Genomic DNA, 7,280 nt, shown 5'->3' with positions numbered 1-7,280 from the left:
AGCCACGCATCATACACTGATGACACATGGAGCTGTTAAGTGCCATTTGCGCACGCAAAACGCACACGCTCGTGTAAATAAGGCCTAAGCGTGTGAACATACCCCTAACCCTTGAATAGTCTATTGAACTCTAGGACCATTCCTATGGCTATGTCCCTCTAGACAGATTGGCTCTTGGTGGGATCTAATTGGCTGCTAGTGTCTTGTCCGCCCCCTGATATAAGGATCTCTCTACTGATTATTAATGGAATTACGATGATTTCAGATCTTACGCTCATTGCCATGGGAAGAGATCTACTCATGAGACACGAGGAGGGGGGACAAGTATATAGTATGCTTGAATGAAGAAACGGAGGTCCATGCTGATACATAGAAATACACTGTATAAGTAATGATGTCCCCATATAATGTTCATAGTGAAATATTAACTTTTCTTATGAAATCAAGTGTTAGGAAAGCATCTTTTGCTTGCGCAATAAAAATTAGTGCATGTTCATGCGACTAGTGAAGCTTTATAATGGAGTATCAATCAGTTCTGCTTTTGGGATGTATTCACATGGGGCAGAATGGTGCAACCAATGAGCAGAACCAAGACTGCAGGGAAGAAAAGTAAATGCCTATTAGAAGCAATTTCTTCACACTGGCCGGTAGAGTGCCGTGCGGTCAAATAAGGCTTCGTTCACATCTGCGTTGGGGTCCCGTTCTGACGGACGACTACGCTATTGCTTCCGTCAAACCGACAGATCCGGTGCACAACAGACACTAACGGAAACCATGGGTGATGGAAACCTGTTTTCCGTTTGTTCAGGGTTCTGACGGAAAGCTCCAACGTACCGTCATAACGGGATCCCAACGCAGATGTGAACAGAACCTAAGGCTTACTTTTTGCAGCGTGGATTTTAGCCGGATGTTTGAACTGTGAAAAGACTTAAAGATTCGGTGCCAGATAGCACAGGAACAGTCGGAGGTCCTGGGGAGTCCATGCATCGACGGGTCAGAGCCGTTTTGGCAGCACAAGTGTGACCTACACAATATTAGACAAGCTGTTTCAATGTTCTAGTTGATCAATGAGTGGAACTCCATGTAACTTCGTTCACATTAGGGTTATTCTGGATACTGAGCCATCGACACTATCATCAGCTTCCAGGGTTACAAATGCTAAAGGGATTTTCTAGTATGTTTCAGAAACTGACACTCTCGTCCAGTCTGGTATTGTAGCTCAGCTGTATTCCGTCCATGGGCCAGGCTGTTTCTATTATAACTGGGAGGCTACAGGCAGATGTTGTGGAATTTGATGCAGAAAATCTGCACTAAGGCCTTGTTCACACAGTGCAGATTTGCTGCAGATTCTAAAGGTATTTTTTAAGCCAAAACCAGGATTGAAAAGAGAATAAATATATAAAGGAAGTTCTTAAATGATCTCTCCTAGATCCAATTTTGGTTTCGGCACGCAAAATCTACAGTGTGAACAGGATCATCATATTTCATTCTTAACTATGGATTTTAAATTTTGAAACAAGTGCACATTTTATGCGTCTTTTCATAAACTTGTCAGATACAATTCGGAGATGGAAATGCAAGATAAATTGACACGCTGCAGATTTTAACATTTGCATCGCTACTCCGTTTATGTGCAAAAATTCTGTAAGGTGTACATGAGATTAATTGAAATCTGATTTACTTTGCTGGTACTGTATTTAGAAAAAGTCTCATGCCCACACTGCGGGAAAAAAAGCGCAGCATAAACGTTAATAAATTGACCTGCGGTGCAGAATTTAATTCCACAGCATGTCAATTTATGCTGCGTTTTTTGCTGATTCTCTGTTGCGGGTTTTCCCTTTTGAATGCAATGTGGATGCAAAACCCACAAGTAAAAGCCAAGTGTTGTAAATTTTGCGGCATAATCACACCGAGGAAAAAAAAAAAAGGAAAAATCATACTTACCGAGAATGCCCCCCTCCTTCCTGCAGTCCAGCCTCCTGGGATGAGGTTTCATACCATGTGACTGCTGCAGCCAATCACAGGCGTCACATGGCCTGCAACATCATAATAGGCTGGAGCGGCTGTCAAAAGAGGGAGGGGGTGAGTATGAGCACTTTTCTTACGCAGCGGAAATTCCGTCCGAAAAACCGCGCCACGCTCGTCTGTTCTGTTCCCACAGCATCTGCTGACCTGTAGCAAGAGAGAACTAATAACTGAATAGGATATAAATACTTCACACAAGAGGACGACTCTGGACACATCTCAGCACTTCCTCCTAAAATCACAAACTTAAGGCCGGATTTACACGAGCGTGTGCGTTTTGCGCGCGCAAAAGGTACTTAACAGCTCCGTGTGTCAGCCATGTATGATGCGTGGCTGCGTGATTTTCTATTTTCATTCATACTTTTTACTGCTGTTGCGTGAATCACGCGCGTCCCATGGAAGTGCTGCGGGCGATTTTCCCGCACAACGCACAAATATCGGACATGTCGTTAGTTTTACGCAGCGGACACACGCTGCGTGAAGCTCACGGACAGTCTGCACGGCCCCATAGACTAACATAGGTCCGTGCGAGGCGCGTGAAAACCACGCGCGTTGCACAGACCTATTATACGTTCGTCTAAATAAGCCCTTAAAAGTCCAAATAAGTTTTTGAAATGCTCTGACACACCGCAGCCACATAATCAATGAACGAACACCATATAAAAGATGCAGAATAATAAAGTCAAATATTTACGTTTATGTAAAAAAAAAAAATTTATTTTTTTACAAAAGGTTGCCCCACACTTTGCGGGAACGTCCCCTCTTAACGCCGAAGGACGGATATATCCGTCCTCAGCAGCTGCTAGTTCGCGCAAGACGGACGGATATATCCGTCCTGTGATCGCGCGGGTATTGACAGCGTACCCATGCGATCAGCGGCAGGAGCACGGCTGTTATACACAGCCTGGCTCCTGCTGCAACTGCCGGAATCAAAGCACGCTCCGATTCCGGCAGTTTAACCCATTAAATGCCGCTGTCAATAGTGACAGCGGCATCTAATGTGTTTGACAGAGGGAGGGAGCTCCCTCTGTCACCCGATCGGCACCCCCGCAAACAAATCGGGGGTCGCCGTCGGGTTTCCATGACAGCCGGGGGTCTAACAAAGACCCCCAGGTCTGTCTTCAGCATCTGCCTGTTAGGTCATGCCTCTGGCATCGCCTAATAGGTTGCCTGTCAGTTTTACACGGACAGGCAATAATGCTTCGGTATACTAAGTATACCAAAGCATTATATATGCGATCGGCACATCGCATAGTGAAGTGTCCTGATGGGACTTAAAAAAAAAATGACAATCAGTTAAATAAAGTTTGTGGAAAAAAAAAAAAAATTACAGTCAAAGTCAAATAAAACTACTTTTTTGGCCGAAAAAGTGGTTTTATTTAGTAAAACTGTCAAAACAAATCACACATACACATATATGGTATCCCCGCGATCGTAACAACTTGACCAATAAAATGAACACATTAATTAAACTGCCGGATGAACGGCGTCCAAAGAAAACGCAAAAAACAACGGCAAAATTCTCTTTTCTCCCATTCCCCCCATAAAAAATAAAAGTTAATCTATAAGTCCTATGTACCCCAAAATAGTACTAATGAAAACTACACATTGTCCCGCAAAAATCAAGCCCACGTACGGCCACATCGACGGAAAAATAAAAACGTTACGGCTCTTGGAACGCGGCGATGCAAAAACAAGTAATTTTTTTCTAAAAGGCTTTTTATTGTGCAAACTTAGGAAAACATAAAACCTTTACATATTTGGTATCCCCGTAATCGTGCCGACCCATAGACTAAAGTTAACATGTTATTTACGCTGCATAGTAAACGGAGTAAATTTATAACGTGAAAATTAATGCTAAAATAGCTGCTTATTTTCAATTCTCTACTAAAATAAAGTTAATAAAAGTTAATCAATATATTATAAGCATCTAAAAATGGTGCAATTACAAAATACAACTCGTCCCGCAAAAAACAAGCCCTCATACGGCTATGTCGACGGAATAAAAAAAAAAGTTACGACTCTTGGAATGCGACCGTGAAAAAACAAGAAATAATCCTTGGTCATTAACGTGCAAAATGGCCCGGTCATTAAGGGGTTAAGGGCAGATACAGACGGACATTGCGTTTTTGCGCGCGCAAACAACGCTGCGTTTTGCGCGCGCAAAAAACATTTGACAGCTGCGTGTGTCATCCGTGTATGATGCGCGGCTGCGTGATTTTCGCGCAGCCGCCATCATAGAGATGAGGCTAGTCGACGCCCGTCACTGTCCAAGGTGCTGAAAGAGCTAACTGATCGGCAGTAACTCTTTCAGCACCCTCGACAGTGAATGCCGAAAACAATATACAGCAACCTGTTAAAAAAAAAAGAAAAAAAGTTCGTACTTACCGAGATCTGCCCTCCCGGCCGTTGCCTTGGTGACGCGCCTCTCTTGACATCGGGCCCCACCTCCCTGGATGACGCGGCAGTCCATGTGACCGCTGCAGCCTGTGCTTGGCCTGTGATTGGCTGCAGCTGTCACTTGGACTGAATTGTCATCCCGGGAGGTCAGACTGGAGGAAGAAGCCGGGAGTTATCGGTAAGTCAGAACTTCGTTTTTTTTTACAGGTTCATGTTTTTTGGGATCGGTAGTCACTGTCCATGGTGCTGAAACAGTTTAACTCTTTCAGCACCCTGGACAGTGACTATGTCCTGACGTCGCATACCGGACATTTTTTTGCCGAGTTCGGCCGAACCCGGTGAAGTTCGGTTCGCTTGTCCGGGTTCGCTCATCTCAAAGACACTCCGTTTGGATGTTCGGAAACAGAAAAGCACGTGGTGCTTTTCTGTTTACATTCATCCTTTTGACAGCTGGTGCGCTGTTTCAGTCGGTTCGCACGGAAGTGCTTCCGTGCAACCTGCGTGGTTTTCACGCACCCATTGACTTCAATGGGTGCGTGATGCGCGAAATACGCAGAGTTATTGAACCTGTCGCGTTTTGTACGCAGCGACCAAACGCTGCGCAAAAAGCACGGACTGTCTGTACTGCCCCATAGACTTGTATTGGTCGATGCGTGGCGCGTGAAAACCACGCGGCCTGCACGGACTGAATACACGCTCGTGTGAATCCCCCCTAAAAGCGTGGGATTTTCTCAATGTTAACGATTGACTTTACATTTCATAAAGTTATATACAGAACGTAGACCGATTTAAACAATGCAAAAAAAAAAAACAAGGAAAAGTAAAAACAAGACATATGTATGGTATCGGCCTGCTTTGTTTTCTGGACCTAGGGGGTGGGGGGGAAGGGGTGGTGGTTTTGGGGTTAATGGAATTAACTCTTTACTTTGCGCTTAAAATGCCATAGCAATTACACTTGAGATTTTTTTTTTTTTTAATAGGGTCATAGTACAGGATTTCTTAAAGGGGCTGAGCAGCAATACCAGATGCTGCCATGGACAAGAGTGGCGCTGTTTAACATTCAGTTTTAGTAAGTGCTACCTCAACAGTAATGTGATGTTTTACAGGCATTTTTTCAATATTTAACATTTCCCCCATTAGACATCTAGATATTAATTTTAAAAAAAACATGCCTAGCGCCTGCAGCCATTGCTGGAGGGGTTTTCAGGGACTTGCTTAGGATACAAAATCAATGTTTGACAAGTGGGGGTCCAACCTCTGAGACCCCAGCCAGTCACCACTATGAAGGGGCCACACCCCCCTCATGGTTTACACAGGCATAGCGGCTCATCCGTAAGAGTGGCCGTATCGGCTACTCCAACTCAATCTCGTTCGAGTAATTGGGACAAGCAGCAGTACCAGATACAAAATCGCTCCCACGGATGAGTCGCTGCGTAAACAATAAGAGGGGACAGGGCCTTCATTGTGCTCATCGGCACGGGTCCTGCAAGTTGGACCCCCACCGGTCAAACATTGATGGCCTACCCCAAGTCCTGGAGAATCCCTTAGATGTATTCATGGGAAGTCAGAATTTTCATTCACAAACATTTTCCATCTGGCCCCGGGTAGAATGCCCCATGCACACGACCGTAGATTTCGTCCCCAATTACGGACCCGTTCACTTCTATGGCCCACAGACACCTTCACGTATATTTACGGGAATGTGTCCGTGCCGTAGAAAGGCTCCGCAAAAGATGGGACACGTCCTATATTTTGCTTTTTACGGACCAGACGGCAGTCCATGTCTAATCACAGACACAACCGTGTGCATGAAGCATAAACTGGAAGTAAAATCACTAAAAGAAAAAAAAAAAAAAAGCCCTAGGGATAAATAGCGCTTGGTAAGTAAGTCATAGCCTCCTACATTGCCGAGTACCCTCCATATATCTCTATTGGCTTCCTATGAACCTTCTGCTCAACATAATTTGACCTAGAAAAAAGCACTGAGAGAAGTATTAACGGAGCATACGAACGTCTGTACAATGGAGGCGCCATCGTGTCAGCAGGAGCAGCGCCTCGAGCCGTCAGTATTCCTCTACAGAAAATAGCGGCCTGGTGCTCTCGACTACCGGTTACTACACTTATTTGTGCCAAAATCGAATACACTTTCATGCACTTTAAGCCTTGTTATTCGTGGAGCTGCTTGCAGGACGGGTATTCTGGTGTGCAGTAAATGGCGGATCAGTAGGGACTCTGGGTGACGCTGTGCAGGGCCTGTGCATGCAGCTCCTTCTGCTTGCAATTTATATTCAGTATATAGATCCTTGCTGTAGGACAAGGACCAGTGCACTGAATACAATCTGTAGGCACGGAGAAGAGTTTTGGATGGATCCAGTAGAGTCATTCCCCTCTCCAATATTAGACTCGCTGCAGATATTGTTGCAGAAATTTCTGCGACTGAAAATAAGTTTCTTTCATCTGAACAGGGTTGTTTCTGCAACAAGCATAAAATCTGCGGCATGTGCAGGGGGGTCTTGCTATACAAATCATTAACACAGGATATCTACAGGACGGAACAAATAAAACGTACTGAAGTGAGCACACTATATGTTCGTACTTGTAATTTATTTTATGTAGTAATTCGGACCCCGAAAACAGATCGGGGGGGGGGGGGGGGGGTCACAACAACAGGCACTCCTGTGACGTAGCAAATGCCTGAACAACAAATGTGGACACACTATGTAATGAGATATAGTATAGTGTCTGTCACTGATATAGGAGTGTGAGCTTGGTTTTTCCGATACGGAGTTCCAAATCCTCTGCTTTCCTACATACTATATATGATAAAATTCTGCCTGCAGCCACCACTGGGGGGG

The sequence above is a fragment of the Rhinoderma darwinii genome, chromosome 11 (genome assembly GCF_050947455.1).
Source record: "Rhinoderma darwinii isolate aRhiDar2 chromosome 11, aRhiDar2.hap1, whole genome shotgun sequence".
NCBI lineage: Eukaryota > Metazoa > Chordata > Amphibia > Anura > Rhinodermatidae > Rhinoderma > Rhinoderma darwinii.
Note: the sequence above shows the minus strand (reverse complement) of the source record.